The sequence below is a fragment of the Leptonychotes weddellii genome, chromosome 12 (genome assembly GCF_054177405.1).
Source record: "Leptonychotes weddellii isolate Sample4059 chromosome 12, ASM5417740v2, whole genome shotgun sequence".
NCBI classification, from domain to species: Eukaryota; Metazoa; Chordata; class Mammalia; order Carnivora; family Phocidae; genus Leptonychotes; species Leptonychotes weddellii.
In genome coordinates, this window is record NC_138380.1 from 11985681 (window position 1) to 12007375 (window position 21695).

General features: G+C 51.8%; 1 protein-coding gene across 4 annotated transcripts in view; it reads left to right on the forward strand.

Moving 5' to 3' along the window:
- The first annotated feature begins 9630 nt into the window (after positions 1-9630).
- DENND2A (DENN domain containing 2A) overlaps positions 9631-21695 on the forward strand; it is a 79701-nt gene continuing 67636 nt past the window's right edge. Inside the window, exon 1 of one of the 4 annotated variants that reach the window (XM_081799988.1) lies at positions 9631-9812. The gene's annotated coding sequence lies outside the window, so the exon portion shown is untranslated. Of the gene's footprint in view, positions 9813-10540; positions 10652-12415; positions 12435-21695 lie in introns of those variants that run through there. The other 3 variants (XM_081799985.1, XM_081799986.1, XM_081799987.1) reach the window with 3 other exon arrangements.

A 21695-nucleotide genomic window follows, 5' to 3' on the forward strand; every position in this document is an offset into this window, starting at 1 on the left:
GCGGCCGCGGGGTCACCCCACACCAGCTCGCTGGCGGGGCACCCGCCGAGGGCCAGAGCGCGGAGGGGCTGGGCGGGGGTGGGGGTGGAGGTCGGCGCGGAGGGCCCGGGTGCCGAGAGCCGGGGGGTGGCGGAGGCAAGGGTGGTGCGGGGGAAGAAGGAAGGCACACCCGGGACAAAGGGTTGAGAGTCGCGGCGTGGAGGAGGGGCAGTGCGGACCGCCGGAGACCCAGGCACCGGGTGCCCGGGTCGGGAAGAGCCAGGGGCCGGGAGGTGAGGGGTGCAGAGGTTCAAAGATGAGGGCCCGAGGATCCGGACGCCGACAGCGGGAAGGGTGTGCGGAAGGCCGGCGATCGGGATGGAGAGAGTGGGGAGAGAGGGGAGGGGAGGGCTGGGGATCACGGTGAGGAGGGCGGGGGAGAAGGGTGCGGAGGGCCGGAGTCCGGCCGCCCAGTGCAGTGGAGGGCGCGCCGAGGGCCGGAGATCCGACGCCGAGGACTCGGCCCCCGCGTCTTCCGGGAGCGCCCCGCCAGCCCGCTCGGGCTCCGCCCCTTAAAGCGGAAGCGGCGCGGACACCCTCGGAGGCTAACCTGACCCTCGGAGGCTAGCCTGGCCCTCGGGTCCTGGATTCCATAAATAGGTTTAATGCAAAATGCAAAGGCAACTTTAATGCAAAATGCCCTCCCCTTCCTCCGTGCCTCTCAGTCTCCACCGACATCTTTGTAGCTTTCCTTACAAAAGGCATGGAAACGCTGAGACGCGCAGTGAATTGAAAGCCCGTTCTGCACACAGGTTGGGTTCTCAGCTAAGCAGAATGTGAGGAGAGGCAGGGAGAGGTTATCCTTGGACGGAGAGTTCCAGGCAGCATTGATTTGGGGAATGTGTTTGGACCTTGAGGAGTGGCTCCTGAAAGACCACGCTTATTCATTCAACCAACACTTTTTGATCCCAATACGTATTTCTTAAGCAGAATCTAATATTATCAAGGCTCCATAATATGTATTAAAACTAGATATCATGCTAGGCCCCGGGACATGGAGACACACGGAGACACACATCCTGCCCTTACAAGATGATCACTCATGAGGGAGACCCGGCAGGGGAACACATAATGTGCAATTTCAACGTGGCAAGAGCATGAAAGAAATGAAGAATTGGGAGAACCCCAAGGATGGCAGCTACTTTGGAGAGGAAGGTGTTCAGACATGTAAAGAATAAAGTCCTCAAGAGGAAGGAGTTGAGTGTGAGAATTTGGGAGCGGGAGTTGTTGGTTTGATTTAACCTTGAAGAACCAAAGGAAGGTCATATGGCTCTAAACAGCGAGGGGGAGAGAAATAGAGGTGATGGTGAGGGTGGTAGGGCCTGTAGCCCCGTGTCAGAGGTGGTGATGGTCGTGGTGCTGGGTTAGAGGTGCAACTTCTCAAGGATCTATAGTCGCCCAAGCAGGTGAAGTTGAGGGATTCCTGGGGTCCCTGTGACTGTCAATGAGGAGAATGATGTCATCCATATTCAGGCACATGGGCAGCAAAATCACACCGTTCTATCAAATATGAACCCTAACTCAGAATTTGTAAGGGCAGCCTTTAAAAATCACAGATGCGGGGCTCCTGGGTGGCTCAGTCGGTTAAGCGGCTGCCTTTGGCTCAGGTCACGATCCCAGAGTCCTGGGATCAAGCCCCGCATTGGGCTCCCTGCTCAGCGGGCGCCTGCTTCTCCCTCTCCCTCTGCCTGCCTCTCTGCCTACTTGTTCTCTCTATCTCTCTGTCAAATAAATAAATTTTTTAAAAAATCGCAGATGTTGGGGCGTCTGGGTGGCTCAGTCATTAAGCATCTGCCTTCAGCTCGGGTCATGGTCCCGGGGTCCTGGGATCGAGCCCCACATCGGGCTCCCTGCTGGGCGGGAAGCCTGCTTCTCCCTCTCCCACTCCCCCTGCTCGTGTTCCCTCTCTCGCTGTGTCTCTCTCTGTCAAATAAATAAATAAATTCTTAAAAAAAAAAAATCGCAGATGTTGATTTGCAGTCAAGCTGCTTCTCACATGGGTCATTTTATGTAATCTGGTTCAGGATTAGTAACAGCACAAATGTATTTGGGATGGTTAATGACTTAAGAGACTAAATACACAAACGGACACTGGCCAGTATATGACAGTAGAACTCAGACCCTCAGCCTCTGCAGCCACCGGCCCCGGACAATCAGGACTTGGTCAATGACTGCCAAATTCTCTAATTTTCGTCCCCCACTTCCATCCCAGGACCAACCAGAGAAAGCCAAATATCTTCTCCAAATCGATCACAGAGGATGCTCAGGCCTCCAGCTGCCTTGTGCCAACAACCGACAATTAGGGCACACCTGAAGCCTTTTTTTTCCTCTATAAACCTAGCATTTGAGTCTTCGCGGGTATTTGAGTCTCTGCCACATGCAAGTGACGGTGGCTGACTTCCCTGCTATAGAAATCTCTGAATAAATAGCCTCTGTTTGTCCTCATTTGGGTGGACCCCGTTTTTTTCCCATAGAAATTTTCTTCACAGCTAAGCCAGCTAACTATTAACAGTTTCCAGTTCTTGGAGATGTTCCTGCTGTTGCTGTTGACCCTGGTACCACTAAGTGGCACCATTCGCTCGTGAAGTGCACCGAAGCTTCCTCCGCGTTCCCGGACCCCACCAAGAAGAATCGGGTGGGCGTGGAAAGAGAATGGCAAAGGCCCACCTGGCTGTGCTTATCTTTTCACAGGACCCAAATGACTGTGATTTTAGCATTTCCCTTGTAACATGGTTACACAGCAGATGGGATGCAGGGCAAGTACTTGTTCAAGACTCCCGGGGAAGAGGGTAGAGATGGGCAATGGGCTCAGCAAACAATTGTTGTCGACCTCAGCACGTTTCCCATTTGGGGCAGGATAATTCTTTGTTGTGTGTGGTGGGGGGAGGGGGGCGGCGAGAGGGAGGGGAAGCTGAACTGTGCTTTGTAGGATGTTTAGCAGCATCTCTCGCCTGCCTCTACCCACTTGATGCCAGAAACCGCCCCCCCCACCTTTTCCAGACTATGACTTTAAAATACATCTTCCAACGTTGCCAGATGTCTCCTGGGGAACAAAGTTGCCCCTAGATGAAAACCACAGGGCTTAGCTCCTGTGGCGGACAGTTCTCTGTTGAGACCCTTTCAGCAGTTCCCCCCTCAACACACACACACACACACACACACACACACACACACACACTCGTTTTCTTCAGAACAGGGTATCAGGGAAGGGAAGCCCCTGAGCAGGCCTGCTGCAGCCCCCGATACCTGAGGATCCCTGTGGGGAAGATGAGACCCAGCTTCCCCCTCCACTCCCACCCCAAACCTAGGGGATTGTTAGACAAATAAAAGTTCCAGGACTGACTCCCCCCAGGTCCCACTTGGTACACTTGGCCTGCAATCAGCTCCCAAGAGAATGGGACCCTGGCATGAAAATTCTGGCCCTGGGCCACCCACCTACAGCTGCTCCTCAAACCCGTAGAGTAGGACTATCCGAAACAGCGCTGGAGAAGGAGGACACTGAGGGAGGAGGCTGCCACAGGCTCGCCCACCTCCCTCCGCACGTGTGGCAGCGATTCTCACAGCCCTCCCTCGCGTGGGCTCCCTGGCCGCCTTCCCGCTTCCTCCTTTCTTTCTCCTTAGTGGGGTTGTCATGGGAATTTGTCCTCCCCCGGGTCCCACCTTCTGGCTTGCTAGGGTTGCTCCAGCACGCCCCAGGGGCAGGTGCTGTCCTTATGCAAATGCCCGGTGGTGGGGGCAGGTCCCCTCCCTCCTCGATGAGGGGCTTGGCTGTGCCCAACCGAGAGGCCCCTTCCCGCTCTGCTCTGCTGCTCCCTGGCCTTCTACGTCTCTGCTCGCAAGCCGGCCACGTGAACACAGTGGCTCCCGCCCGTGGTCCTAGTGGCTGAGCAGCAGGGTTTGTCCTGGGTTAGACTGCTGGGCCCTTCCGGGCTCTGGCCCTCATTCGCAGTGGCCTTGGGCAAGGCACCTACCTCTTTTGGGCTGTTTCTTCACTGATAAAAGAGGCTGACACTAGAACCTGCCTCCTAGGTGATCTCCACAAAGCCTTAGCTTTAGCTGGCACACACCCAGCCATACAGGAAAAAGCAGAAAGGGTGAGAACTGGCAGCTGCTATTTTTTGCCTATTTGAGAAGGCAGGGAGCTGGGGACGGCCTGAGAGCCAACTGCCCTGATCTCCCCAGACACCTGAGACCCACGAAAGGGAGTAGCCAAGCCCAGGCCACACTGCTATCTAGGCTGGTCAGATGTCACCTGGCTCGCCTTTAAGACAGTATTTTTTATTTTGCTCTAAGTTGATCTGAGAGATACAGGAAGTGGATCAGATATTAGGGCCCCCCAGAAGCATGTTCCTTCAAGGTGTGGCCTCTAAGAGGCAGTCCAGTTATTTGGAGGCCTGAAGGCTGAGATCAGGGCTGGGGGGACATTAGCAAGGGGGGGATGAGCTGGCGGGTTTTGAGTCTGTGCGTGCAGCTCGCAGCTCATAATGTTGTGTGATGAAAATGTTTGGAGGGATTCTCCTTCTCCCACACCTCCCTCAGGTTTGAGGAGGTTGTCTAGCTGGCTGGGAAGTAGGTCAGGAAAGCTCTGAGAAGCAAGCTGTGAGAGTCTTACGTCCTCAGGCCAGTCTAGAGCTGGTCCGACTGTCCTAGCGTGTTCTGCAATCACAGCGAACAGGAAGATCTACAGCTGCTCAGACGCAGAAATCTGTGACTCAAAAAAAAGAGAATCTAAATCACCACACTCTGTTCCCTTCCTTCATGTTCAACTGGGTCTCCCAAAAGGAACAGAAAAGAATATGAGTAGAGGGTATTTGGCATGGCAGCCTGACATTTGAGAGGGCCTAATGGTGAACGCTGCAGAATGTCCATGACTTTGTTCTCTGCTTTCGGTCATAAACACACCAATCCTTGTAAAGCTATGAATGCCTTAATTCTTTGTTGGGGAAAAAAATGACCCTCCAAAGCCAGGGGCATAGAAGTGCAACAGATGGCTCTTAGGCAAAATTCTGTTATTGTGTTACTTGCCAATTCAGTGATTCTTTGAGATTTCCAGTGGTACCCTGACAAATGTCGCTTACTCCACAGCGCCCCCAATGGGCCCCCACAGCTGCCCATCTTCAGCCCCAGTGTGGGAGGTAGAAGGCCCCAGAGCACCCAGAGAGAGGAAGAGAGGGTACAAACAGATCTCAGCCAAAGACCCCCACTTCACAGCAGGAGAGGATGAAGGAGCCTGGGGCCCTCAGTCTGGGCCCTGCTCACCCCTTCCCCTGGGTGGCCTCCGCGGCCCCTCACACCCACCCCCTCCCTTTCCACACCTCCTGGATGACATTTGATTGGGACCAAGAACAAACCAAACCTTGGTTTGAGGTTTGGGTGGGATGGTTGGCTTGGTTTTGTTTCCTCAGAGGGAGGCAGATGAGGGTTGTGGTGGATGGGAAGGAACTCGCATCCAGCTGTCTCTAGGCAGGAGAAAATGGGCCAAAGATGGGATTGCAATGGAATGAGAAGGGAAGGAGGGAAAGGGCTGCCTAAGGAGGACAAGAGCAGGGGAGCCCTGCTGCTGGTGAGCTCACATCAGCCACTGGAGCGACGTGGAGGAGCTTTCCCAAGAGCATTTCAAGGTGAGGCTGTGGATTTTTCCCTGCCCCTAAAATAAGTTCCTTCCTTGCTCGGCTGCATCCAGTTGTCACAGGCCTGCGCATAAGTGAATGACTGCTCTCCCCACACCAGCTCTCTGCATAAAAGAATAGGAACAATACCCAAACCTCTTGTCTGTTCTCTGCTGTGTGTATACCTTTCCACTATGAGCTGGCAGGCAGGTGGCCGTGACCCAGAAGAGGGCTTGCTGTGACGCGAGGGCTGAGAAGGAAAGGGTCCCAGTGACCCAAGCAGGGGTCACCCAGTCTCTAAGGAGGAGTGTCAGAAATTCCTGGAGGAACTGCACCACCTGTGCCTTCCAGAGGGGAAAGCATAACCACAACGTGGGTTGAACGCTGATCCAGAAACCCCCGTCCAGAGTGGCTGGCACTGGGCAGAACCCCGGCTCTCAGGCAAAGCTGGTGTAAAAAAGAACATGGCTTGAGCCAGATGGGCCTAGGCTAGTGCGACCTCAATTAAAGCACATAACCTCTTGGAACTTCGTTTTCCCACCCATAAAATATTAGGGCTGATAGTTAATTGCTCACAAGTGTGGGGAGGATTATGCGACACGACATATGTGAAGTTGCTGGAATGAAAGACTCTCGGTAAATGTTTAGCATCCAAAGGGAATTTGAATGGAAATGAAACAATTTGGGGGAGAGGAGTTGGTCAAAGGCTCCTTTTCAGGCTCTCTCCCCATCTTAATCAGGCTAGCCTCCTTCCGGCCATCGGCCCTCGGTTCTCCTTCACCTGGTTTATAGGTGAGATGAAGCAGGCTCTGTGCCTGATACGAGAGGAGGAAAACGGCCTGCTCCCATCTGCTGAATTCTGAACACCTCTGTTCTCCTGCAACGAGAGAGAGAGATTAGGAACATAACAAACAGGAGGTAACTGAGAGTGCCCCCAATCTGCCAGGCCCAGGACTACCCCCTTTGCTTGCTGACCTGCTTTAATCACCACAACGGGATAAAGTCGGTTATAACTGTTCCTAATTCCACCTTACAGATGGAGACCCTGAGACTTAGAGGCAAAGCCACCTGCCCCAGAGCCCGCACTCCTCAACAGGATGCTGAAGGAAGGGGAGGGAGGGGTAGGAGAGGTTCCGCAGTTCTCCATGGTTGTTCTAGGTGGAAAAAGCAGATTCAAGATCAAGTCGGGGCACCTGGGTGGCTCAGTCGATTAAGCATCTGCCTTCGGCTCAGGTCATGATCCCAGGGTCCTGGGATTGAGTCCCGCATCAGGCTCCCTGCTTAGCAGGGAGCCTGCTTCTCCCTCTCCCTGCCCTTCCCCCTGCTTATGCTCTCGCTGATAAATAGATAGATAGATAGATAGATAGATAGATAGATAGATAGATAGATAGATAGATAAAATATATATTAAAAAAAAAAAACTAAGAAAAATCAACTCTGCCTCCCTCCTCCCTTCCGCACCTTTCCTGACTTGAGGCCAGGCAGTATCTCCTACCCTAGGCCTCATTTTCCCACATGGAGAGAAGCTGAGGACCGACCAGGAGGGCTGGGGGCACGGTTGGAGCAGTGTCAGGACCTGGGAGGAGTGGGACCACGGAGAGGGTCTTCCAGGCTCCAGTGTACCGCCCCCACCTTGGACGACTACCCCAGCCTCTGGAGCTGGAGAACCAGGGTTTGGGATAGACCAGAGCTCCAGGGAGCCAGCAGAGACAGGGCCATACAGGAAAGGAGGGACCCTGCCATGGCAACAGAGCCATTGAATGGCTCAGGGACAGGAGCAGCCATGGGGTTGGGGGCTGTGACAGGCAGGCAGGGAAGGAAACTTGCAAAGCACAGGCCCCAGCCTCACTCATCAGAGTCTGGCCCCATGAGCTGAGGCAGGGAATTTTTCTAAAACAAGTTAGTGTCTAGAACTCAAAGATGACGGAGCAGATGGAGTGGCAGCCACTACTGAGGAGCTCCCCAGCCTCCTCTCTGGTTTGTCCACCTGACATGTGCCTGGCAATCTGGAAGCCACAACATCGAAGGTGGCCGGCCTGCTGCATGCCCTGGCTCGGGGGAGGTAGCCAGCTGGGCTCCCAGTTGTTCTCCACTTGCCATTTGCTCTACTTTGCCAGTTTGCCTCATGACACCCCAGAACCCCAGGACTAATTAACCCTAAAGAAGCCAAGTTTTTGATCTTTTTTTAGAAAGTGAAAATGTATTAAATGATGCTTCAACAAACAAAACAATAATTTAAATGCTTATAATTCTGGGGCACCTGGGTGGCTCGGTGGGTTGAACGTCTGTCTGTCTCTTGATTTGGGTTCAGGTACTGATCTCAGGGTCGTGGGATCAAGCTCGGCAACCGGCTCCAAACTCAGCGCAGAATCTGCTCGAGACTCTCTCTCTCTCTCTCTCCCTCTGCCCCTCCCCCCACTTGCCCACTCTCTCCCTCTAAAATAAATAAATAAAATCTTTAAAGATCTTTATTTATTTGACAAAGAGAGAGCAGAGAGAGAGAGAGAGCATGAGTGGGGGTGCGGAGTAGAGGGAGAGGGATAAGCAGACTCCCCGCTGATCCCAGGACCATGAGATCATGACCTAAGCCAAAAAGGCAGATGCTCAACCGACTGAGCCACCCAGGTGCCCCAATAAATAAAATCTTTAAAAATTAATAAATAAGTGCTTATACTTTTTTAAAAAATGCTAGTACCTTGCAAATTTTTATTCTGAAAGTTTACTGAGCTTAGTTGAAATGGGTATGGCATGATGGAGTTTAGGAAGCTATAACAAGCTCTAGAAAAGCTTCGAAGATCTCACAGAATGAGCAAAACCCTCAGCTAAGAAGGAGACAGTTTTTTCCTGTGCCTTTGATATCTAAATCAGTCCCTCAAATCTTGGGCCCCCAGTTTACATACAGGGACAGCCAAGACAGTATCTAATGTTCCCCCTGTTCCGCAATCCTTTCTTTCCTTCTCTCTCCTGCACACCCCTTTCGTGGATTTATAGGCTAAGCCTCTATCTCCCCTCTCCCCCTTGCCTGAGCTTTAGACCCTTCCTTCTAGGGGCCCCTGAGCTAAAGACAAGAGTGACTTTCCTCTGGTATAGAGATGAGCCTGGAGGCCTCCCCCCAGACCCATAAATCACCACTGTCAGCTCCATCTCCCTTTCATGAGGGAACTCCTCGGCTCAAAAACCTTGCGTGGCCCCCCATTGTCCTCAGCATAAAAAGCCCACAACACTTGCGCGTGTACTTCTTATTTGGCAGTCCTAACTCCTGCGATCTGTGTTCCTTGATTGTTTGTCCTACGTGAGTGGGGGCAGCGGACACTATAAAGTCATTGCCCCTCTGGGAATCTTTTCCTGACTCCCCTCCCGGCGCGGCTCGGGAACCCATGTGCCCCGCGCTCGGGGCCCCCGGGCTTTCATTGCCTGGACCCTGGTTGTCGGAGCCCCAGCCGGAACGCAAGCTGCAAGGGGCAAGGGTGGCGGCTGCCTCGTTGTCTGGGGTGTCGCGGACCCCGGCGCCGCGCCTGACCCGTAGTAGGTGCCCCATGAACGCCTTAGGCGACCGGAGCGAACAGAGGTGGGGGTGCAGGGACTGTCGCCGCCACTTCCGTGCCCGCGTCTGAGGGTCCGAGCCGCCGCCGAGCGCAGCGCGCCGACAGCTGCCCGGCGGAGGTGGAGAACGCCGCGGCGCTGGGTCTCCAGCAAAGAAAGGGTTAAGCCTCCAGAAACAGCCCCCCCCCCCACCACCACCCTCACCCCCAAAGGCGAGGGGAAGAGTCCGGCAGAAGGTCCTGTTTACCGGAGCCGCTCGAGTCCGCGCGGCCCTGGGAGAGGCGTTGCCGTGGCAACGGGCCGGGCGCCCGCCAGCTGCGGATGAGCTCACTGGAGCGGCGGCGGCGGGGGGCGGGGGGCGGCGGCGGTGGGGCGCGCGGCCCGGCGGAGAGGACACGGCAGCCGGCCGAGCCCGCCCTCCACTCGCGCACAGCCGCGGCCGGGCGGCGGGCACGCGAGCGGAGGGCGCGCGGCTCGCCGGGCGCCGGGAGAGGCCCGGCCGACACCAGGGCGGAGGGCCGCGGGCCATGGCGCCCCGGGCCCCCGCCGCCCGCCGCCCCCGCCCGCCCGGGCGTCCCCGAGCTGCGCCTCGGAGCCCGCGGAGCCGCGGCCCGCCGGGAGGTAGGGCCGGGCCGGGTTGGGGGGCAGGGGGGAACCGAGGAGGGGGCCCGCGGGGCGGGGGGCGGGTGGGGGCGCCGCGGAGGGGGACGCGCCGGGGGTGGGGAAGGGAGGAGGCGGTGGGAGCTGCCCCGGTCCGGAGCGGGCAAGTGGCTGCTTGCAGACCGAAGACCGGGTCTCCCGCGTGCGGACGTGGGGACCGAGGCGCTTCAGGCCGACCTGTGGGACTTGAGCAAAGTACTGGCCAGACGGTCTCTGGGGGCTCGGGAAGACTTTCAGGGCCGAGGGGGGAAGCCGTTGTCCCGCGCCTCGGAAACCTGCAGAAACTGGGCAGAGCCCCGGCTGGGTCCCAGGGGGCGTGAGAGAGAGAGAGAGAGAGACAGTGTGTGTGTGTGTGTGTGCAGAGAAGGAATCGAGTGGGGCTGAGCAGCCAGACACCCCTCCACACACACACACACACACACACACTGTGGTCAGAATTTGCAATCTTGGGAAAGCAGGATGGTAAAGCTGATCAAATGATCTTATTTCTCCCACTTTGCCCCTAAGGATGGAGTTGGGAGCAGATGGAACCCAGGGGGAGTCTCTTAACAACACGAGATACAATAATGTTTAGGAGGGATCACAGAGAGCTGGATTCAAACCCCTGAGGAGAGCCAGACCTCAGCGGTGGAGTCCTTTGGCGGAGGGGACCCGGTGGGGAAGCGGGGCATGGCTGGGGAAAGGGAAGTGCAGCGACTGTGCTTTAACCAGCTGGTGCTGGGGAAGGAGCTAGCGGAATTCTAGCTGGTGTGGAGATGTGCTTCAGGGATGGGACTTCTCTAACGTTCCCAAGGACTCAGGTAATAATGGCCCCGGGGTAGTAGGCTTTTAATGGGCTCTCTACCATAATTTTGTTATTAAACTCTTGCACCCTTGGTTACAACTTAAAAGAACAAAATCCTTTTTGCTTGCATCATCGAGTATTGAACACAGCAAAGGAGTGGAGTAGAAAGTCTTTGGGGTGGGCTGCTTTGGTGGAGCAGAATTCTGTGAGAAGTCAAAGGCAAACAGTGACTGTTTTTGAGGAAGGGTAGTAAAATGTCTGGCGGAGGAAGATGGCCTTAGGTCCTTTTACTGGGACGATTTGAAGCCTCCCTGGGTTGTGTAATCATTCACTTAACAGCTCTGTGCTAGCCATTAGGAACAAACACAGAAATGAATATCTCTCTTACTTCCAGAAACAACCATCCTAGTTGGGTAGTCAAAAAATTAAAACTAGGGGCGCCTGGCTGGCTCAGTCGGTAGAGCATGGGATTCTTGATCTCGGGGTTGTTGAGTTCAAGCCCCACATTCAGTACAGAGATTACTTAAAAATAAAATCTTAAAAAAAAATTTCAAACCAGTCCTAGGGTGGCCTGGCTATTAGCGCTGCATGCTAGAGGAGCCCAGAGCAGGGCCACCCAGCTCAGGGGAGGCCCACAGACGAGGTAATGCTGGGACTGAGCGCTGAGAACCTCTTCACTGGGAAAACAAAGCAGGGAAGTTTGTTCCAGCCTGAGGGAACAGAAAGCTCAAAGTCACCAAAAGGGAAGGAGGGGATGGTAAGTGTGGGGAGAATTCACAGTGTGCCCCCAGAGGGAAGGAGGATCTCACTGAAGCTGGAGTGATGGGTTCAGCGTGGTGTCCTAGAAAGCCTGCTCTGGTGGTTGGGTGGGGGCCTGGAGGATGTGACCAAGGCCACGCAGTGCCCAGGCCAGAGTTACTGACGCAGAGAAGATTGGCAATGCTGAAGAAGGATGGAAGGATCCAAGAGATAAAGAGGTGGGACCTGGTGACAGGCTCCGGTGCAGGTAAGGTAACTTAGACCAAAACTAAGTGCCCAAAAGCTCAGGAGAAAACAAAGCAAAGCAAAAGGAATGGATATTTTGAGTGGCCTGAGTTTAGCAGATTACAACACTTGGACAATGAATTCGGCTCTAAATTTTCTGGCAGCTTCGAGACAAACAAAAATACACTGAATTGCACAGTTTGGGATTTTGGACAACAGAAAGCTTACAAATTAATTTTCAGAACAAAATTTTTCCTGGAATTAACTCAACAGGGAATTTGTCATGAGGAACTTTGTGTAAAGACTAAAGAGTGACATAGAAAAAAAATCTTCATTGTTGGTGTTACAAAAGATGGGAAGATAAAATTCCGCGTGACTATCTTCCTATACCATCTTCCTGTTATGACTTGGGAACTCGCTTGCATTTCTGTGGGCTGCTGAGTGTCGCTCAGGCTTGTGGGCAGTGGCGGGGCAGGCAGCTGGAGCCAGGGGAATTCTGTGTGGAGGAGCCCATTTTCTCAAGTGGAGGAAGAAGTGACACGAGCTCTGATGGATGTAGAGAGCAGAGCTCTGATGGATGTAGAGAGCAAAGCACGCCGGGTGCCCACCATGACAGAAAGGAAGCAAGTCACAGAATGGTCCACAGCCCGCTGGGCTGAGACTCTGGTCTGGTGAAGGGTCCGCTAGGGCAGCGTGCATCCAGAAATCCTGACCAAAGGAAAATGGGGAGTGAGAGCAGCATCTGAGGATTCCGCTCTGATGGGCAGAGCACTTCCCCCACCGTGGTCCAAGTCTTTCTACCCTCAGACCTGATGGTAAGCCTGCTTCTCGGCAGTAGGGAAAGGGTGGGACTCAGGAGACCAGAGATTCACTCCAGAGTGCAAGTGCAGCCAGGGAGGGTGGGAATCTTGTTTGCTGCAACTCAAGGAATGTCGCGGAAGAGCAGGGAGAGTGAGCCGAGAGAGCCAAGCGGGGATGTTCTGCAGACTCAGTCACCAATCTCCTGGCCGGGCCCTTCCCTTTCCTTTCTGCAGAAGGGACAGAACCTGCAGAATCCACGTCAATGCATGGCTTCTGTTGAACCCATTTCTTGCTCATTTTAGATGTCTTAAATTAGCATTGAGTAGGTACGAGATTCTACTCCCCAAGCCCCACCACGTTTCTTAACATTTTTAACTCAGGGTGCACATTAGAACACTTAAATGTCCTGGGCGAGCATTTTTTTTAAAAATGGATGCCTGCACCCGACCCTAGATGGATTAAATAAAAATCTCTGAGAATGGGCTCTGGGCATCAGGATTTTTGAAAGGTCACAGGTGATTTTAAGGTACAGCCAGAGGTGAGAGTGGCTGATTTAACAGTCACATAAAGGGTTCCTCCCAGCAGGGGACAGAAATCTCAGATTCCAAAAGCAAGGACCCCATAAAATTTAAAATTAGAAGCCTGTTACTCATTATGAAATAATGGCTGATTAGCCTTCAACATCAGGATTTAAAGTCAGCTTGAACAGATATAGATAAGAAGGCTAGCGGCAGACACATTCATGGGAAGCTTCGTGTGTATGTGAAGTATTTTTTTAAATATAGGAATTCAAAAGCATAATCACAAGGCGTCTGTAGTTAGAGCTGTCCGATGCAATTGTATGCAGTGCTGCACCTTAGCCTGAACTGAAAAGCTTTGGCACCTCTCTCTTTTTGCCTGGAACCCACTTAAGTCTACTTTTCTTGAGTGCCGAGCCTCTGAGTTCTGGGTTCTTTCTACTTGCCTCCTGATACTCAAGTATATTTGTTTTCTGACCCATGTCTTCTGGATTGGAAAAAAGCTGGGAGGGGGCGACTGGGTGGCTCAGATGGTTAAGCGTCTGCCTTCGGCTCAGGTCATGATTCCAGGGTCCTGGGATAGAGTCCCACGTTGGGCTCCCTGTTCAGTGCAGAGACTGCTTCTCCCTCTCCCTCTGCCTCTCTCCCTGCTCATGCTCTCTCTCTCTCTCTGTATCTCTGTGTCTCAAGTGAATAAATAAAATCTTTAAAAAAAATTCTAAAAAAAAAAAAAGCTGGGAGAATTAGTTTGCAGTTGAACATCCATAAGGTCTCAATCAAAAGGAAGAATCTATAAGGGTTGAATTTTGCATCTCTGACAGGATAATAGGGGAAAATTTTGAGGCTCAATGACTTTCCCAACAACACTCAAATACACCTTGCAGGCATTCATTTCTTTGGCTGTGGGCAAAGTTGACTCAGCTTCCTTTACTCTCTCTGGAACCCCAGCCCCTTCTTTTTTGCTTCCTGAGGGCCTGTGGAATGTGTCACATGTACTCATGAGTGACCAAGGTTATGTCATGCCCAGTCTCCTGTGTCCAGGCATGGACCCTTCTTCCTCCACAGAGCCAGATGGCCTCCATGGGTACCCCAGGCTCTCTTCATTTATTTTTATTTAAGATTTTATTTATTTGTCAGAGAGAGAGAGAGAGCACAAGCAGGGGGAGGGTCAGAGGGAGAAACAGGCTTCCCGCTGAGCAGAGAGCCTGATGCGGGGCTCGATTCCAGGACCCTGGGAAAGTGACCTGAGCAGAAGACCGATGCTTAACCAACTGAGCCCCCCAGGTGTCCCACCCCATACTCTCTTTAACCCGCACACACTGGCTACCAAACAGAAGGACTGACAAGCACATCTGCCCCTTTAGTTATAGGAGGCAAGTCAGTGCCTGGAACTGAGGCGAGCGATTACTCAGTTTTCTAGAATTGATGTCCAAAGACGAATATGTTGGGAAGCCAGAGTCAGACCATCTTTTATGCTCTTGTTAAGATCATTGTCTGAGCTGAGCAAAAATGTATCCTGTCGACTCTCAGCTTGCCTAGAAGTTAAGCCCTTTGCCATCTGCAGCCCAGAAGGGCTTTGTCTTTGGCTTCCCTTTGACACATCCATCCTTGGCCTACAGTCGACTGGAAGAGAGGTGAGCCCCAAACTCCCCTTTTCTATCAGGCTGAACTGCCAAAAACTGTTATCTTTTTCCCCCTGGCCTTAGGGAAGGAAGGGATGAGTCACCTTCGTGGCAAGCTCAGGGAAGAGGTTAACTTCCCTCAGTAATGGGGAACAAGAGGTTTCATGCTCCCCTTCAGAAGGAAATGAGAGCAGGATCGAGCTGGAGAGTGGGGTCAGGACAGGAAATTGTGACCGTGACCATCCTTCCATGGTACCCAGGGCTGCGTGTCTTATCAGCAGGGCTTGTCAGACCAGTTCAAACACAGTATCAAATGCATTTCCTTTGGTGGTTTTGTTTTCTTAAAAAGTGTACTTTAAAATTGTAAGATTGCTTTTATATACATCATTGTATATATACATATATCTTTCTGTGTACACTGTGAAAGTTCTGCTTGTTGGAAAACATTTACGCAATACGTAAAAAGAATAAAACGAAAAAATGAAAGTTTACCCCATACCATCTCCCTCCTTGGAGGCAATCACTGTTTGGTATATATCCCAAACCCTCCTAGATTTTTCTTCCCTTTGCATGTAATATGTTTGCTTGCAGAAATGGATGCATGCTGTCACAATTGAACAGTGGTTTGTGAGAATAATTCCATGGGGGACATACATAGTCCCATCCTTCCCCGCCCCCGCCCCCCCCCCCCACCGCCCCAGCCACCTAGAGTTCCTTCTGTGTGGATCGCCTTCATTTGTTTAACACATTACCTGTTTATGAGCCCTGGGTTTTCCTGAGTTTAGCCACTCTCTGGCACTTGTTCCGATATTTCTGTAAGATAAATTCCTAGAGGTGTAATTGCTAAATTAAAATAGATTTCAAAGCAAAATGCATATTGAATATCTTTGGGCCCAGTGATGGACATTTCAAAAATGAGATTCCGATGTTCAGTCTTAAAAAAAAATTGTAAAATATATTCTCTCCCTCTCCCTTAACCCAAGTGTTCCCAACCTAGTTCCCCCACTGAATTTACTATGAGTTTCTATTTAAGTTAATCCGAAAATTAAAATTCACAGTGTGGTACATTCATAAAGGGAATCTACTATTTTGAGTTTTATTAAATTAAAATAGGCAACATATTAAAATTATAATTTCTAAGAGGTTTTTTTATGTTTTATAGGTTGTTATCCAATGAACTGACTTAATTTTGTCTCTGGCAACTGGTTTCATGTTCCTATAACCTTGATCCCACGTAACCACCATTCCACATATTGTGTAGGCGGAAACGTGGGATGGGTGGGGTGGGTTACACACAAGAGTCAACCCAGTGCAGTAATCCACAGTGCCTCCCTTTTCTCCCTCATACTTCCTCACTTCTCAGAAAGGAAGCTGTCATAGGGTTGCATTTGACTTAGCACCAAGTTCTCTGCAAATTCACCATGGGTCAGGGATAGGGCAACCACATATACAAACTGGGACACTTGGAAAGTAGAAAGGGAGCCCTTAAGATAAGTTGTTAATTGGTCTACAACAGGCTTACCCTGGGACTGTCCTTGGAAACTGCATCTTGTCAAGGCCCCGGGAAAGGGTGAGAGTTGGCCGTGTCCCTCCCTTCTCCCTGCTGGTCCCAGTGCATTGACATAAGCAGACATGAGTCTGTACCATCCTTCTGCCTGCCCCCTCCCCCCCAGCCTTGTTTAGCCCCCACTAGAGTAGAGCCCAAAGCCAGGGAAGGAGGAGGGGTCAGGTGCTACGTGTAAACTTCTTCTTCCCGCTAAAAGAGTCAGAGGAGGGGCGCCTGGGTGGCTCAGTCGGTTAAGCGTCTGCCTTCTGCTCAGTCATGATCTCAGGGTCCTGGGCTCGAGCCCCACATCGGGCTCTCTGCTCAGTAGCGAGTCTGCTTCTCCCTCTTCCTCTCCTTCTGTGATCTCTCTCGCTCTCACTCTCTCTCAAATAGATAAATAAAATTAAAAAAAAAAAAAAAAGAAAGAGTCAGAGGAGATGGATACTACTGTCCCTGCCAACCCCCAGCTTCACCCTGAGAAAAATAATAACTGACTGCCTTTTTTCAGCAAATGAGAACCATTGAAGCAGGACACTTCTATAATTTTATGTGCTTTTCAGGTCTCTGGGAATTACAGGCTCAACCACCCCAGATGAGCGGCAAAGGCATTTGTACGGGATCATGCAGCAAATCAGGATTAAAACTGTCCTTTGCATGGTCAGGGGAGAAGTTAGCTGGGGGAGAAGCCATAGAGGACTGATTTGATCACCGGGCAGGGGCGATGGGGCAGCCTGAGATTCAGAACTTGCATCCCCTGCAGCTGGAGTGGGCCAGTTTCTCAGCCACAGACTTTGTCAGGGGTGGTGACTGGGAAGACACAGAGGAGCTTCTCAAAGCAGCTTGCGGGTGCTCTGGGCTTCTCTGCCAGAAAATGTCTCCAGCTCTCTGGGGGCTCAGAGGGGTTCTCTACTTAATACTCTGAGTTGCAGGTGAGAGGGGTTCAGATTTGGAATGAAGTGTGTGGTCATCCAACCCCAAGTAAGACTCCCCGGCATCTTGTGGCCACTGTCATCCTTTCCATCTGGTCCGTGTCATCGTCTGTGCTGGTGACAGTCAACAAATATGCACAAACTCCCAGGACATCAAAAAGGGACCAGTGCTCTCTGTTTACCCTCCAGCTGAACCCATGCATCTAATGGGGTGAAAAAAATGTCAGAGGAGAGTGAGCTCCTTGATGCCTCCCAAAACCATGAGACTTGGAGGTCCCGGCACTGCCTAGATGGAGCCAAGAAGGGCTCTCCTCTCCCCTGAACGCAGGACAGCCAAGATCCCTGGCCTGGGGCAGAGAGGAAAGAGCTGGGGAAAGGGTCAAAGAGGCAGCTTCTGATACCCACACAGCTCCAGGTTCAGGCTGCCTGCTGCCTGGAGGAAAAGAGAAGCAGGATGCTTTCAGGATGGGAAGATGGAGTGGCTGTAAGAGCCCCTGAGGCTGGTCCACCAGCTCCTCCCCAAGGCCCTGAAATCTGGCTTCCTTCCCTAACCAGCTGCTGACACCTTATCCTCGATTACTAATGATGCCCCCGGGGGCCAGTTCTCTGTTCTTTAGCTCCCTAATGTACGTGACCCCACCCCCACCCTGACCCAGGTCAAAGTCAATGTAGAACCACTGTGCACTCATATATCGGTCCGCTTGTCAAAATGCTGACTGCTTCTGAACTGCTGAGCTCCCAGTGTCCCACATTCCCCGGAACCCCAACCTCCCCAGATCCAGCCATTACAGGGTTAACAGTGAGGTCATTCTGAGTGGCTGGTGATCCAGCCACCCCTTTGGTAAGTACTCTGAATATTGCCTCCTCACCCGAGATGCCACACTCTTTGGCTTATCCTCATCATCTTTAGAAAAGGAGATCGCCACTGATTCATTTTCTTTTTATTTGGCAAGCATGTACGCCTCACTCGTAGTAGACCAAGTGTGGGTTAGGCACTGTAGAGGAGTAAAAAGAAGCCCAAGGCCAGTGTTCTACCATCAGACTGCAGCGTCTAGTTGGAAGGCCCACATAAAGAAACAAAAAGAAACTGAGGCAAGCTGAGTAATGAGGGCCATGGAAGAGCAACCAGAGCTGGTGTCCTCACTCTCTTTGTCTGCACTTGTCCCTTGGGGAGCTCATTCTTGTGCGCAGGGGTTCCTGGGCTCCCTCCCAGATTTACCCCTCCAGGGGGCTTCCTTCCCCAGACCCTTAGATCTTTACCTCTGACTGCCTACTCCACAAGGTTCCTCTTGAAGGTGCCATTTCAACCCTATTATGTCCAAAAGAGTACATATCTTCGTTATGTATCCTCTTCATTTTCCCAGGGTAGCCCCTCTTAACTCCTCCTCCTTGCTTTCAGGACATGCCCAAATGTAAGCCACCAAACCACTTCATCGTCTCCTGGCTCCCATCGCACGTCCAAGGGCTTCCAGCCCCCAGTCCATGCGTCCGGGCAGGGGTGCAACTTCTTCTTGCTCTTGCCTCGCCTGGAGTGCGTTCTCCTTCCCCAGTTGTTGGAACCCAATCCAGTCACAAGGGCCATCAGATCCGACCTCTTCTTTGAGGCTGTCTGTGACTCCTCTGACCTTCATTGCCCACCTCTGCATCCCTTCAGTTTATATTTGTTCTATAACCTTCACCACTGTAGTTCAGATTTAGTCCTTGAGCCAATCTCCTGTTGTGACTTCTGTGGAATGTGTGTCAGGCATTCCCTGGACTGCTTCTGTCTTTTTGTCTTGAATAATTGCAATCTTTAATTGCCATTCCATTGATTGATTCATAGCTGTCATCCGTAGCTCTAAGAGGCAGGGACCATCCCATATATGTGTGTATTTCCCAACAGCATCTCATGCGGACTACTGTACTCAGCTCTTTTGATTAATCTTATTGATTAAATTCAAATCCATCCATGCTGGCCCAGATGAGCTAAATAAAATCCTAGGGGAAAGACCATTTCCCATATCTCAAAACCTAGCTAAATAAAAGTGAACGCGTTCCCAAGCATTGCACAACTTCCAAGTACCACACACCAGCACAGATAGTAAACAAACAGAAACAGGGCCTCAGAGTTCAGGGAGCCTGAAAACGGAGGGGGAGGGGAGGAGGAGGGCGGGGAGTCAGGATGAGCCCTGCTGTGCTGATCAGGGTGGGCTCCTCCTACTTCCACATCCAGCACTGAAGCTGAGCATTAGCACGTCCTGGTTCCTACTGAAAAGGAAAGGGGGTCAGCTCCCCTTCCAATTTCAAAGCCAAGTCGTACACGGTAATAGCAATTCCACGTTGGAGAGTGGTTTACAGCTTTGCCACACTTGCAAACAGCTGAGGCCGGATCAGCAGCCCTGCAGAGGATTTGAGGCGGTGGTAGTATTATTAATACAAGCTCCCGTATTATTACTCCTATTTTATTATTTGGCAGAGTTAAGCTTGCTTTATTACAGACGACGGGTGTGGAGCACTTTTTATAGGACATGTGCTGTGCCGAATGCTTTACAGGTGCATTTCTCATTTAATCCTTCCTGCATTCTTTCAAAGAAGGTGCTACAATGACCACCGTTTTATAGAGGGGAGAGCGAAGTCTTTGAAAAGTAACTTGTGCAAGGTCCCCCCGGCTCAAGTGGCAGAACTGGAGTTTGAACCTGGGTCTGTTTGCAAACTCTTTGCTTTTAACCCCATCGCTCAAGGCCTTTCCCAGAACGGGGAGCCACGGCAGAGCAGCCTGGGCCCCCTTCTCCCTCTCTGGTCTCGGGAGCCACGGTGCTGGCCCCGGGAAAGGGGATGGGAGATGACGTCTTCCTCTAAGATTGCTGCCTTTTGTCCAAATGTGCTGGCCGGGAGCCAAGCTGGAAAGTCTCTGCTCATGGAAAGAAAGAGAACAGAAGCCAGCAAAAGAGGGTGGGAAGGGGTTTGAGGGGGAGGAAAGGAAGAGGAGGGCAGGAATTAGAGAGGGAGAGAGGAGGCAGGAAAGTGAGGAGTTTGAGGCAGCACAGCTGGAACCAGAGATGGGTGTCAGGAAGCAAACAAATCGTGGCCTTCAGGTGCATCCCTTCAAGTGGCTACTTAGTGGTGCAGTGTGAGCATCCAGCCCTGGGAGGCACAGGCCCTGGGGCTCTCCACGTGCTCAGGGCCCAGGACAGATCCGATGGGATGGGGGGTGGGGCCAGGGTGTTTGTGGTGGGCAGGGAAGGGATGGAGGGGAGGTATGAAAGGGGATGGGTGCTGGGGACCTGGAATAAAATCCAATCATAACAATGTACTGAGTAGCTACTCTGTACCCAGGAGGGGAAGGCCTGGACCCTACCCCCAAGGCATTTATTCAGGTGCTAGGCACTGGACTCTTGAATCTGACAAACTGGACCCATTCAGCATCCATGTGGCCTTAGGAAAAGTTATTCACTCCAGACCTCAGTTTCCACATCTGTAAAGGGGAGGCAGTCGTAGGGTTGGTGTGAGGATTCAGTGCAAGAATCCATGTAGAATCGGGGCGCCTGGGTGGCTCAGTTGGTTGAGCGACTGCCTTCGGCTCAGGTCATGATCCTGGAGTCCCGGGATCGAGTCCCGCATCGGGCTCCCTGCTCGGCGGGGAGTCTGCTTCTCCCTCTGACCCTCCTCCCTCTCATGCTCTCTGTCTCTCATTCTCTCTCTCTCAGATAAATAAAAATAAAATCTTTAAAAAAAAAAAAAAAGAATCCATGTAGAATCTTGCCTAGAGAATAGTAAATACTCAATAAATGTTAGCCATTCATTCATTATTGCAGTTTGAAGTGGCAAACAGACATGTGGAACCTTGAGTAAAACATATTTTTTTAAAAGATTTTATTTATTTATTTTGAAAGAGAGGGAGAGTGCAAGCCCGAGGTGGGTGGGGCTGGATCTCAACGACCCCGAGATCACGACCTGAGCCCAAATCAAGAGTCGGAGGCTCAGGGGCGCCTGGGTGGCTCAGTTGTTAAGCGACTGCCTTCGGCTCAGGTCATGATCCCAGGGTCCTGGGATCGAACCCCGCATCGAGCCCCGCATCGAGCCCCGCATCGAGCCCCGCATCGGGCTCCCTGCTCAGTGGGGAGCCTGCTTCTACCTCTCCTGCCTGCTGCTTCCCCTGCTTGTACACTCTCTCTCTGTCAAAAATAAATAAAATCTTAAAAAAAAAAAAAAGAGTCAGACTCTCAACTCACTGAGCCACTCAGATACCCCAAGTAAAACGTATTTCAATAACAGTTGAAGCCAGCCATAGAAGAGATAAGACAAGGTTACGCACATTTAGTTAGATTATCAAGTATAGATAAGTTAATAATTGCTCTAGAAATTCAGAAGAGTGGGGAAGAACTTTAGTTTGGGGGGGTCAGAGTAGGTTTTATGGAAAACTTAGGATTTAAACTAGATTTTGAGGGGTAGGTGGGAATATAATAGCAAGGAAAAGGGAGGATGACAACTGAGGGAAAGAATATGAATAGAAATGTGGGGCTGGGAAAATTCTAATTCCAAGTATTTGCCAATAGGGCATTCTAGCTATTCTCTTGCCCATGACATACACTTGGGCAAGGTATTTCCTTTATATACATTTCAGCTGCAAAAAAGTTGATCGCCAGGATGCTGCATCCGATGGAGAGGCATCTGGATGTGA